The following is a 15,000-nucleotide window of genomic DNA, read 5'->3' on the forward strand; positions in this document are numbered from 1 at the left end:
TCTCTCTCTCTCTCTCTCTCTCTCTCTCTCTCTCTCTCTCTCTCTTCTCTCTCTCTCTCTCATTTACAGTTGCATACTAAAGAGGTAGTTCCATTTAATTATATTTCAGCATTGTTATTTTCCTTACACAACAAACATGAATTGGTAATTGTATTGCCAGTCTATGCCCCTGTACATGCATCCATGCACACAAACGCACATGCACAATATACATACAAACATGCTGATATATATATATGAATATACATGTATTTTTATGCATACACGTAATGTATGCACATAACTTTCTTCCAACATTAAGCCTTTTTCTCTAATTGTGCTTGGCTCCTGAGAAAGTATGAGACAGTGTTCACCAATACATTCTTGTTTTGAATGCTGAATTATGCGAGAAACTTCTATATACATATATACAAGACTTCTATAACATCGGCTGCTTTCTCTCATCCATAGAATGCTCATCAGTAGGACGTCAGAACCTTTAACTCATGTACCATTCATTTTTATCTTGCAGGCACTGTCCTGCGTCTTAAGATGTTTATGTCCTTCCTTTCAAATACCTTCTCTGTTCAACCATTTTTAGTTCTTATCCTTTTCCTTCTTCCCAGTACATTTGAAGTGAATAGTGTTCACCAGGCTATAATCCCCCACCCAATACTTTTGAACCATATAGTCTTCGCCAACCATTCCTCCATTCTTTCCAAATAGCCGAACCACTTTACAATACTCTTGAGCCATCATTTCATCTATACTGCGTTTCTCTCCTTTTTAATTTATTTTGTGCAGAATATACTATGCAAATAATTCAATGTCTCTACAACTTTAACCTTCTGTCTTTCATTCACACTCAGCACCCACACTTCACTTCCATTAAGGAGTGTTGGTTCAATAATTCTTTCATGTATTCCAACCTTCACTTTTATAGACATTCCAAGCTTCTTCTCAATCTTTTGCGCACATAACGTAGGATGCTTACAAGAAACAATTAGTAATTCTGATGTTCATTTATATCTAATTAGTTTTGGTCAAGAGACTCTTGGCATTGGGAATGTTTCAGCTGATTTTAGGACTTCTGTCAACATGGTTAGCCATACAACTTGTATAAACTTTGCGACATAATCCAGTTTATAGAGTTTCACAAGGTATTCCAATGAGCACTGGCTTATCATGTCTGGTATTACGCAAGGTGGTGGTCTGAGACCTTTGTTAATTGTGGTCATTGCTAGATACGCAGTAATTGTTTTCTTTCGGGACATGTTAGGGTATTTTGAGAATCTAGTGATTTATTGAAGATACCTGGAGCTACCTTCGACGCCAAGCTATCTGTTAAATCAGCACCTTGAAAACATATCATCAAATACTAATAGAAAACTAAGCATTGTGCATAAGGCCCCTAGTATCTACAGAGATAATGTTAGTACTAATCCGTCATATAATTTGATCACCTTTTCAATATTTCTCCTTTTCTGTTTGGATGTTTAAAGCCTCAGGTTTCTGTGTCCTTGGGAATAGGTTATTATGATTGAGACTATCGTCAGGAGGTAGGCTACACTTCGACCATCTCCAGTTATATTTGAAAAGGACACTGCTTTCTTCTATAATGCTTACTTTCCGAATCTGTATAGGCTACTCGTTTTGCACAGTGTTAGTATCTATAATAATTCTGTTGACTGCTAAAGAGATACGAAGTCACGCTGCCAATTAAATACGTGTTCCCTGCAACATTGAATACAACGTAGTTACCCATATGAATATCTAATAAAGAAAACGTAAGTAACGAAAACGGAGGACGTTTACGTTAGGTCTAACTTTGCACCTAAGTAAACGATATGCGCAGCTCTACTATATATATATATATATATATATATATATATATATATATATATATATATATATATATATATATATATATATAAACTGAAACCTGTAACCATTAACATCAAGTTAATTAAAACTAATAAACAAAAGACCAGTGGCTGAAGCTTACTCTATTCCAGTATCAATTTCGTTCGTTACCATCTTTACCAACCCATCTCTCGCCATTGCCCGGAATTCTAACGAAGTTTACAAAATGGAACAAAACAAAATAGTGGACCCTCATTAACCCAACGTGTACCTCCATTCTCCCGTTTGCGAAAAGACAACTTATCAGGGCAACTTGGCCGCGGATTCCTGGAAAGTGCGTGTGTGTGTGTGTGTGTGTGTGTGTGTGTTTGTGTGTTGATGGGGTGTTGATAAAGGGTTCCTAACGTCGTTTTCAGACTGTGGCAATCCTCAGCCGCCCCCACCTCTCTCTCTCTCTCTCTCTCTCTCTCTCTCTCTCTCTCTCTCTCGTAATCTCCTGATCTCTCTCTCTGTTTCCTGATCTCTCTCTCTCTCTCTCTCTCACTCCCCTGATCTCTCTCTCTCTCTTTCTTAATCGCCTGATCTCTCTCTCTCTCTCTCTCTCTCTTAATCGCCTGATCTCTCTCTCTCTCTCTCTCTCTCTCTCTCTCTCTCTCTCTCTCTCTCTCTCTCTCTCTCTCTCTCTCTCTCTAATCTCCCCTCCTCTCCTCCTCTCTCCTCCTCCTCCTCCTCCTCCTCTCTCTCCTCCTCCTCCTCCTCTCAATCTCCTCCCTCCTCCTCTCTCTCCTCTTTCTCTCTCTCTCTCTCTCTCTCTCTCTCTCTCTCTCTCTCTCTCTCTCTCGCTTGCTTATCTCGTCAATAATGGCGATGTCCTGCAACACAGCCCAATTAACACAGATCATCACAAACGGCCTGGAAAGGGAGGGTAGGGGGAAATGAGAGAAGGAGGTGGGGGGGGGAGCCTCCTTTCTGGTGCTGCCAATGGTACCAGTGTCCTGGGATAAATATCATCTGGTTGTTACTTATGACAATGCCTGGTGTGGGAAAACAAAAGTGTGGGAGAGTTTAAGAGGTTGGGAGATGAATGATTCCTGTGATTCTGATTCGTCTTTTGTTTTTGTTGTAATGTTCTGTGATTCTGATTCGGCTGTTTTTTTTTTTTTTTTGAGTTTGTTGGTTGTATACTTTTATTTTACAAGGAATAATCGTCTTTTACGATTATCGTTCTCGTGTAGGATGAGCTACACGATGCTGTCTTAAATAAATTCAGTTATAGTGCTTTGCTGAAATTTATACAAGGTCATTTATCATACACATACATGTACTCACTCAACCACACACACACACACACACACATATATATACACACACACATACACACACACATATATATATATATATATATATATATATATATATATATATATATATATATATATATTCCTCGTAAAATTTTACCATCACCGTGATATTTTTTTATACACAAACATTAAGCTACAAATTTCATTTAATATCCAATTCGCTCTACCATGGAAATAATACGGAAAGGGATTGCAGTTATCTCTCTCTCTCTCTATACTGTATGTGTGTGTCTCTCTATATATTTGTCTGCATAACTCTAAGAGGATATAGGTAACAAGATATATATATATATATATATATATATATATATATATATATATATATATATATATATATATATGTATATATATATGTATGTATGTGTGTGTATGAGTATATATTTGTATGTGTGTGTAGTGTATGTGTTAACAGTCCTTTGTCACTTCGTAGTATCAATCCAAATTACCCAGAAAAGTGAAGAATCACAACAATAAGTAAAATTACGGTGAGACATTTCACTAGTAACTCATTTCAGAACATAACAGCATCAAAGAAGCTTCATTCAAAAAGGAATTCCATCCTTCATGACTTTATTCTTCGAATGCCCAACGCCGGAAGGTGATTAACCTTGCATAGCTTTAGGTTCAGAAGGTCAAAGTTCGTTTGGAATAAGTGAATTTTTAGTTTTCTGTAAAGAAAACTATTGTGCCGGCTTTGTCTGTCCTTCGGGACTTTAATCTGTCCGCCCTCAGATCTTAAAAACTACTGAGGCTAGAGGGCTGCAAATTGGTACGTTGATCATCCATCCTCCAATCATCAAACATACCAAATTGCAGCCCTCTAGCCTTAGTAGTTTTGATTTTATTAAAGGTTAAAGTTAGCCATAACCGTGCTCCTGGCAACGATACAGGATAGGCCACCACCTGGCCATGGTTAAATTTTCATGGGCCGCCGCTCATGCAGCATTATACAGAAACCACCGAAAGATAGATCTATTTTCGGTGGCCTTGATTATGTGCTGCACAGAAAACTCGATTGTGCCGAAGAAACTTCGGCGCATTTTTTCTTGTTTATGTACCCATTGAAAGGGGTCATTGGTTACGATGTAAAAATGATAAAAAAACAATAAAATAATATAATGCTAATCTTCTGATACTCACTACATAAACTCAAGATGTTTCAGAAATAAGCAAGTACAGTGTATGACATAAGTAAGCCATCAAAATCTATTTTGTACCAATTTTGACTGTCCATTGTACCAATTTTGAATGTCCATTGTACCAATTTTGACTGTCCATTGTACCAATTTTGACTGTCCATTGTACCAATTTTGACTGTCCATTGTACCAATTTTGACTGTCCAGCCTTGACGGAGGTTTGTTGTCACCGGATGCTCTTGTTCAATCTGAAATACATGTCGTGAATGTACAGACGTAAATGACATGGGTAAAAATTAAGAGGAGAAATTACACGCACATTTCTGAACTCTCAGTGTGCCAGGTATAATTTTTGTCTGTGTATAATTACAGGTATGTTTCTGAACTCTCGAAAAACAAAATATAGTTTCGTCTGTGCTTAATTAATAAAACAAGGCCTGTAAATATTTATAGAGATCAGGAAGGTAAAGAAAAGTCACGATTTCTGAATAAATATGAAATCCTAAATCTTTATATATGTATATATATGTATATATATATATATATATAAATATATATACATATATATGTATGTGTATATATATATATATATATATATATATATATATATATATATATATATATATATATATATATATATATATATATATATATATATATATATATATATATATATATATATATATATATATATATATATATATATATATATTCAGGATTTCTATTTATAGAAATCGTGATTTTCTTTATTTCTTTATCTATAAAAATATTGACATATAAAGATTCAGGATTTCTATTTATTCAGAAATCGTGACTTTCCTTTGCCATTCCTGATCTATATAAATATGTACATATAAAGATTCAGGATTTCTATTTATTCAGCAATATGACTTTCCTTTGCCTTTATATCTATAAATATTGATATAAAGATTCAGGATTTCTATTTATTCATAATATACTTTTCCTATTTCCTGATCTCTATAAATATTTATAGGCCTTGTTTTATAATCAAACACCATAAAATATTTTTGGTATATATATATATATATAAAGATTCAAAGAAACCTGATTTTCAAATAAACAGAAATCTGTTTCTTCCCGCTGCGACAATTAAACAAAATAGAACGCCTTCCAAAACGCTTGTTATCAAATAATGGCCCATTTCTTTATCCATTATAAATATTGACCTATAAAGATTTCAGGCGCTATTTCTATTTTTTCCTAGGTCGAATCGTGACTTTTTCAAGAACGATATGATTTTATGCCCGCCAGAATGGGAAGGTATTCAGATGGCAATTTGTCGTATAAATGTGGTTTTACTGGCACTTTTCCCCATCAGTGGACTTCGTGTGCACTGCAGGCATTTCTATTTACTTCAGGAACCGTGAAACTTTTCTTTTTCCGCCTGAATGACCCTGATCCCAGTGCTTGGTCTCTGGAATAAATTCTATTGAAATTCTATAAATTCTATTATTTATTTTGGAAATCCATTTATTCATCTTAATATTTGACTTTTTTGGTCGTGGGCAGTTGGTTTTCATTATATTATATACTAGATTGGCATAAGAATATCCTGTCTATAATTAGCTTATTTACAGGCCTTGTTTTAATAATTAAACACCATAAAATATTTTTATTTTATATATAGACTTCATAAATAGAGAAATCAGAAGATATAAAGAAACCTGATAATTTCAGCAAAAGTAAACTGAAATCTGTTTCCCACTGAAAGACAATTAAACAAAATAGAAAAATAAATAAAGATAGACATAAACAAGAAAACTTCCAAAACAAAGATTGTTATAACAAAAACATCATTACTGAATGCAATCACTAGGGAAGTCAAATTGCCCATTTCAAACAAAAATACTTTAAAAATATTAACTGAAACAAGTTAGAACAGGCTATTGGGTAACATTGTACTTCCCTACAATTTTATGAACAAGGTAACTATCTAATTTAAAAAGACCGTTTTCATAAGTTGATTGTCGAAAATGCTTAAAGGCAGATTCTTTTTTCTCTTAACAATGTGGTTACAAAAATTATCTCAGATTTTTTGCCAGCCAGAAATGGGAAAATCATTCAGATGTACAAATAAAGCACTTGTCAATTGGCCGTTCCAAACGATGGTTTTATTATAATTATTTTTACCCCCAAGGTATTTATTACTGGCCAGCACAAGGAATCAAATACAGCCATTAATTTGTTTTGACTTACGAACAATGATATTCTGAAGTGTCCCTGAATTCTTGTAAACATTATCTTGAAAATTTTCAGTAATTTTTAATGAAACAAAGATTTACGTTATATGGAAGTGTCAAATATTTTCTCTCTCCAAAGGCTCCTATTGTTATTGGAATAAAAATGTTTCACTTTCTTTTTGTCAAACCTTTTATTTTAACATAATTCCTACGTCAAATTTCCAAAATTCCGAGTCTAAGAATTCCGCTGAATGACCCTTAAAAACATGCTACAAAAACTGAGGTTTTACATTAACGTGGTGATCTGAATAATAGTGGAATAAAACAGACGTTGGTAGGTTCAAAACATCAAATTCAAAAGTTCTATTATTTATTTAAAAATGGTAATAAACAATTATTTTCCGTTCAACGGTGAATTTAATTTGATTTACCTTGTCCAAAAACTGTTTTTTCATGGGCCAAACACAGAATATGTCATCAACGTATCGAAACCAAAGAACCCCTTGGTTTTTTATTAAAAACTATATATAGGTTGCTACTAGATCCCAAACTTTTGAAGGTATAAGAAAAACAAACTTGCAATCCTGTAACACATAATTTTATCAATTCTAAAATTTTGTCAGACGCTATGAAATATGCCTTGTTAATTCGTCAGATAAAAGGCCAATAAATCGTCAACTGGGACATTGGTAAATAAAGAAGTTACATCAAAACTGACCATTTTAAAGTCGTAATTTATAGAATTACTAATTTTTCAACAAAATCTGTATTATTCTTTATATGCGATTGGGATATGTTTCCGACAATATATAACCAACCATTTAGACAGTTTATATAAACGCTACCAACAGAACTGATTATTGGGCGGATTACCAAACTTGTGTGTTTTAATAAGACCATACATATACGTAAAGTGTGTGTGTTTGATTAGTCATTTCCTTTTAAAACACTTTTTAATTTCTTATTAAAGTTACTATTAACAGTCGTGTTTATTTTACTTTGTACCCCGAAGAAGTGTATACACGAAAGCGCTTGGTACCTGGTAAAAATATATAATATATATATATATATATATTCATCATTTTATCATAATGATGATAAAACACAAACCCATTCAACTATATGCCTTTTCATTGGAATGCCAGATTCTCAGCAAGTCAATAGGATGGGGTTGCAAGCCTCATGCCCTTCTATACCCTGGTTGAACTCCATGGCACTGGGCTACCTATTATGTACATATTTCACTGGAAGGGTGGAGCCTTACGATTCTTCACAAGTTTCTAGGGATGAGGTTGCATCCCACAAGACCTTTTTTCTTGACCCCTGTGGGAGCTTGTATCCAGTCACTTCTGGGTCGACTTGTCGGTGGCGAGACGGGATTCGAACCCCGAACTTACAAATGCTAGTCTGGTGCTCCACCACTTTGTTACACTCATCCATATATATATATATATATATATATATATATATATATATATATATATATATATATATATATATATATATATATATATATATATATATATATATATATATATATATATATATATATATATATATATATATATATATATATATATATATATATATATATATATATATATATATATGTTTGTATGTATATATATGCATATATATATGTATGTATATATATACATATACATATACATATGCAAATACGTACGTATACACAATAAAATTTGTTGCTTGAGTGGATTCCGTATGTTGTGCAGACGATGCCAACCCATGAAATATGCACACGCTCTTTCCTGGAAAGGTCATATAACCCGAGAATAAGTACCAATGAACTTCACTATATATTTAGCTGACCTCTCTCTCTCTCTCTCTCTCTCTCTCTCTCTCTCTCTCTCTCTCTCTCTCTCTCTCTCTCTCTCTCTCTCTCAGGGCAGTCTGTTTGAAACAAACAAGTTTCAAGCACAGTTTCATCTTGTGAATTTGAATGAAGGTTTTGGCGTTTCTTGTTTTATTTCTCGTTTAATCAAGTTTGGGGTCTTTGGGGAACAGAGAGACATGGTTAATGAAGATTAGGCTAATTCAAGAGAGAGAGAGAGAGAGAGAGAGAGAGAGAGAGAGAGAGAGAGAGAGAGAGAGAGATTATATTGTGTCTGAGAGGTCTGACAATACAAACTGCCAAAATATGAACTAGGACTCTCTCTCTCTCTCTCTCTCTCTCTCTCTCTCTCTCTCTCTCTCTCTCTCTCTCTCTCTCTCTCTCTCTCTCTCTCTATATATATATATATATATATATATATATATATATATATATATATATATATATATATATACATATATATATATATATATATATATATATATATATAATGTATATATATTTACATATATACAGTATATATATATATATATATATATATATACAATGTATATATATATATATATATACAACAAAACCAACTTCAATCTATTCTAGATCAATATATCTATACAAATACATAAATAAACAAACAGGCAGACTTATAGACACTCTTCACACGAACCGAAGTCGAGATTCCACGATCTTCTCCACCAAGCAAAGAATATTGGAAGGAAACCCTTCCTCCATAAAATGGGAAGTGATAAAACTGCGGACAGATAGGAGCGATTGAAAACCAAAGAGGCCATGACAGAATAAATGTCTCTCTCTCTCTCTCTCTCTCTCTCTCTCTCTCTCTCTCTCTCTCTCTCTCTCTCTCTCTCTAAGCTAATAAAGAGTGGGGCTTATCTCCGTTGACTCAGCTGCAAATTTTGACAGTCCGTACCTGCCTGCCACAAGCACTTTTGATGAGTGGGAACGAACGAGGAACCACGGGGGAATATATTGATTGCTTAAGTATTCTTTGTCTAAGATTTATGGCTAGTGAAAGTTGCTTTTAAGATTATGGGGGTATGAATCACGGCTTAGAGTTTATTGCTAGTGAAAGCTTTTTGTCGCCACATTGTTCGAAGTTATTGATTGCTGAAGATTTATAGGTAGTGAAAGGTTTTAGTAAGAGTTGGTGGTAGTGAAAGCGAACTAGTAGGATTATTGAGTAAGATTTATTTTTAGTGAAAGCCTTTAGTCGTCACGTTTTTGAAGGTCATTGATTAGGTAAGATTTATAGATAGTGAAAGGTTTTAGTAAGAGTTGGTGGCAGTGAAAGTGATCTAGTAAGATTATTGAGTAAGATTTATTTCTAGTGAAAGCCTTTAGTCGTCACGTTGTTGAAGGTCATTGATTACGTAAGATTTATTGGTAGTTGAAGGTTTTGGTAAAAGAATTTGTTTGTGGGGAAATCGTAAGTTTGTAGTATTAATGTGTAAGATTTATTGGTAGTGAAAACTTTCGGTCGTCATATTGTTGAAGGTCATTAATTGGGTAAGATTTATAGGTAGTGAAAGGTTTTAGTAAGAGCTGTTGTTGGGGAAAGTGAGAGTTTTTAGTAAGATTACTGGGTAAGAGTTATTGGTAGTGAAAGGTTTTAGTAAGAGTTGTTGTTGGTAAAAGTAAGATCATCGAGTAAGATCTGCAGGAAGTGAAAGCTTGTAGCATGAGATTCGTCGTTTATAATAAGATTACTGAGTAAGATTTACTGGTATAGAAAGCTATTAGTAGATGTTGTTGGTGAAAGTAAGATTATCGAGTAAGATTTATAGGAAGTGAAAGCTTGTAGTATGAGATTTGTCGTTTATAATAAGATTAGTGAGTAAGATTTATTGGTAGTGAAAGCTTTTGGTAAGAAATTTTTAGTAAAACTGATCGTTTCTAGTAAGATTATTTAGTAAGATTTACAGGTAGTTAAAATTTTTAGTACGAGAGTTGTTAGTGAGAGTGATCGTTTCTACTGTAGTAAGATTACTGAGAAGATTTATAGGTGGTGAAAGCTTTTAGTAAGAGATGTTGTTGGTGGGGAAAATGAATGTTTCTAATAGGATTATTGAGTATGATTTATTTATAGTGAATCTTCCTAGTAAGATTACTGAGGATTATTCATTACCTTGAACCAACTATAACTTGAAGTTCTGAAGCTTCACTGAAGTTTTAATAGCGAAGTTTTTGTTACTGTCAAAACGATCAGGAAAGGTATTTCCTAAAAATGAAAGTTTATCTCAAAAGAATGATCCACTTTCTTTTCTGTCTGATTAAGAACCAAAATGATCTTATCTCAGTAGGATCATAAGTGTTCTCTTCTCAGATATACAACTGGTAAAAAGATGAAAAGATTAAATATAAACATATTGAAATATTTAAATATATTGAGAAATAAATTAAATATAAATATATCTAAATATTTATATTTATTTTATGACCACCTGTTACTGTTGAAAAGTACAAAACCATTTTTACCTAGGTATGACCATATATGCTTTACCTGCAAACAGAAAAGCAACCTCCTTCCTCCTTTACACCCTCCTCCTCCTCCTCCTCCTCCTCCTCCTCCTCCTCCTCCTCCTCCTCCTCCTCCTCCTCCTCCCTCCTCCTCCTCCTCCTCCTCCTCCTCCTCCTCCTCCTCCTCTTCCTCCTCCTACCTCTACTTCTCAAACTTCTCCCCCGTCATTATTAGAGCCTAATCAAATCGGTTCCCCAAAACACAGTCTGGTCATAATCGACCCTTTTCCCAACTCCGACAAACAATTAACATAGCGATAAAAAGTACCGAAGGTTCTATAGCTTCCGCTGCTTCTCTTGGGTAGCCTAATTTATACTCACGTTTTTATCTACTTATTCATTAATTTGTTAATTTATCATTTTTCTTTTTCTAATAACTAATCGCTTCTTTCTGAGTTTTTTATCAGAAAATATATGTGAATTAGATTAAAAACTTGAAAGCAAAGGAAAGTGAATCCTTCTAGATAAGTGACAGATAGATGGACAGACAGACAGAGAGAAAGTAGGTGAGTTTTTCATCAGAAAGGATATGCAAATTAGATTAAAAACTAGAAAGCAAATGAAAGTGAATCCAACTAGATGATCAAAGGATCCGTTTTGACAGACAGACAGACAGACTGATAGAGAGAAAGTAGGTGAGTTTCTTTATAGAAAGGATATGTAAACTAGATTAAAAATTAAAAATCAAACACACAGACACAGAGAAAGTAAGGGAGTTCTCTTTTCTTCAAGAAGGATATGTAGATTAAATGAGAAAAATAGAAAGCAAAGAAAAGGGAAACATAAGATAGAAAGTGAGCTTACTTTTTTTCAGGAAGGATATATAGATTAAATGAGAGAACTAGAAAGCAGAGAAAAGGCAAAAATATGATAAAAAAGTAATAGGGGAGTGAACGCTAAGTGAATGATAAGGAAAGGAAAACTAAAATACAAAGTCAAGAATAAAAGAAGAAACAAAACTAAAAGATTGGACACAGTGATAAAGAGGAACAAAAAAACGCCTCTGGAGATTACTCAAAGAGGCAACGAGAAAAAAATAATTACAAAATAATTCAAAAATAATTAAAGAATAATCACAGTCTTTGACTACTTGGAGAAACTAGCAGAAAAAAAAGAATAATGATAACGATATTGGCAAATTGATAAAAGAAATTAGGTAAAAGACGAAGGCAAAGATTAATCGAACATGTATTACAAAAACGGAGGGGAAACAGTATAAAAAATAACGCCTTGGGATAAATGGAGAAGTATGAAAATAAGAGGCAGATTAGGAAAAGGAGATGAAGTGGGTGAAGATGTAGGAATGGTAAAATAGATACTAAAAAAACAAAGGGGTAGTTAGTGTTCGACGAAGAAGAGGTTAAAGCAAAGATGAGATAATAAGATTTAGTAAGAGATGTAGATAATTTGCCAAAGGACGATTTCGTAGAATGAAAGGAAATGAAATATATATATATATATATATATATATATATATATATATATATATATATATATATATATATATATAGAGAGAGAGAGAGAGAGAGAGAGAGAGAGAGAGAGAGAGAGAGAGAGAGAGAGAGAGAGTGTGTGTGTGTGTCAGACAGACTGACAGAGAAAATATAAATTATATATTCCAAAAGGTTTAGATAATTTTTTTTCATCACATTCACTCACCTGACGTTTGGCTACTAATTCTTAACATTTTCACACCTGAATTACAAAAAACAAAAACAAATTGAATAACATCAAAGAATTTGATTCATGACCTACTTTCGTACCAGAGAAACCAAAGATTAGAGGAATACCCAAACCTAGAGATAAGCCATTTAACCATGATTAAAATCAGATGCTAGATATAGACCTGGTTAGATTGGATTTCGAAATAACGGGTCACTATTAGTTTTGGCAAGAGAAGGAATGTTCTTGAAGCTAAAAAGTTGGGGACTGAGTAATTAGGTGGCCTGATTGTTTTTTTCTCATCCGCGAGAATGAGCTAAAACCTGAAGGTTTGATTTCGTGAGAAATAATAATAGTAAACGTATAAAAATGCGGCTAAATTTTTTTTTTTAAAAAAAACAATTAACGTATTGCTGTCATTATTATTTAATTTATTTTAAATTTTCAACCTAAGCACGACAAAAATTAAAATTCAATGTAAACATTTCAAAACTAAAAGGGAGATAAACAAACGTAAAAATTAAAAGCTAAACCTAAAAGCACGACAAACAAAAACAAAATTATTTAAAAGCTATCAAGTAAGAACGTGAAACCTAAAAGCACGACAAACGGAAACAAAAGAAAAAAGAAAAGCTATCGAGTTAAAAATATGAAACCTAAAAGCACGACAGACAAACAAAAATAAAACTTATAAAATAAGAACGCGAAGCCTTAAAGAACAACAAACAAAAACACCATAATTAAAAGCTATTAGAAATTATACAGACAATCTTATCAGCGACTGATTGTCTTGAGGCTTTGTACAGTAATTCCATTGTCCTCTGAGAAGGCTTAACCATCTGAACGCCTTGATAATGCTGGGGTGTTTGAAGTCATATCATGCCCCTGATAAGCAATTATAGCACGAGCAGTGGCACTATTGCGGATTCATTTCTCAATTATTGTAATTATTAATTAATGTCATTTGTGATAGCTATCTTCTCGTGGTATCAGTTACATCAACACTTAGCCTTTTCTTGCAGGAACTTTTACAAGGATTATGCAGTTTTTATTACGGGAGACATTTTCCCGAGATGCGACCGAGTACCGGGGCCTTTCCCTGAAAAAAGCGGGACGCCATATCTTAAAAGCTAACCATGGAATTTTCTTGAAAATAATCTCATTGTGCTCCCACACCCAAATCAGTAGGCGGTACTAACCTAACCCAACCCAACCTAACCTAACCTTAAGGGCATGGCAAAAAAAAACCGGGGCTGATGCAATTCTAGCATACATCTCAGAAATTTGCTTACAGGAGTGGGCTCTGAGGAAACGCAGGCTGTGGGTTACTGTCATGTCCAAGTTTGAACTGTTGGATCGAGAACGGCTCCATATGTAGAAAACTGACATAATGTTTGCTGCTTCATAAACCGGCACAGATTTGTCATCAGTGGCACGTCGAGCCACAAAACACAAACAGTGCCATCCACTTCCACGTTGCTTGCATACACTCATTCCCTTCCTGGACGCTAAGTCCCTTCCTCTTCAAGTACCTGTACCACTCCATCTGCTCAGTACTCTCACCCTACAGATGTGAAAGGAGGTAAGATAGAAATGTATACTGAGCTTATCCAAATAAGAAATTTAAACCAAAAGGTTTATCATTATTTAAACCATGATGGCTGTGAAGGTGTAAGGATGAACAAACTTATCCAGTTATAGGAATGGAATGGAATACAGAGTTGAGGTCAAAGGCCAAGCGCTGGGTCCTGTGAGGTGATTCAGCACTGGTAAAGGAAATTGAGAGCAGGTAGGTTCGAAAGGTGTAACAAGAGGAAAACCTCGCTGTTGCACTTTGAAACAATTGTTAGGAGAGGGTGGATAGGAAGATGGAATAAAGAGAATATGATTGGAGGTACAGTAAAAGGAAGGAAAGGGGTTGCAGCTAGGGGCCGAAGGGACGCTGCAAAGAACCAGTTATAAGACGTAGATAGAAAGATGAAACGGTGTTGGATATTGCTTAAACATGACTTATGTTTATGCAAAACTTTAATGACATAGGGAAGGCTGGATTAGTTAAGCAAAGTTGATCTATGGACAGAATATCAAGGATAAATTTTGAGTTTGATATTTCGACCACTCAATAAATATTATTCTCTTGAATGAGAAAACTCAAGAAGAAGCTCCACAGTACTGATATATAGCCCCCCTCCAACTAATTCCTTTCCATATCTACTTCTCAAAAGAGTATGGAAGCACGAGAAAGATTCAAGAACCGTCCCAGTTTTCTTTATAGAAATTTGCAGAATTCACAAACGCCTCCCCAGAACAAATACCTCAGACGATTATGCTTATCTCAATCGAAGTTTTAAGGGACTAGACGCTCTCCGGAATTAATGCGCCTCCATCGATTTACCCACCCGAGAGAATTTGC

At 34.2% G+C, this 15,000-nt stretch overlaps 1 long non-coding RNA gene across 1 annotated transcript in view; it reads left to right on the top strand.

Moving 5' to 3' along the window:
- Nucleotides 1–15,000, top strand: part of LOC136836413 (uncharacterized) — a 325,756-nt gene that overhangs the window by 735 nt on the left and 310,021 nt on the right. The window lies entirely within an intron of this gene.

The sequence above is a fragment of the Macrobrachium rosenbergii genome, chromosome 56, assembly GCF_040412425.1.
Source record: "Macrobrachium rosenbergii isolate ZJJX-2024 chromosome 56, ASM4041242v1, whole genome shotgun sequence".
Classification (NCBI taxonomy): Eukaryota; Metazoa; Arthropoda; class Malacostraca; order Decapoda; family Palaemonidae; genus Macrobrachium; species Macrobrachium rosenbergii.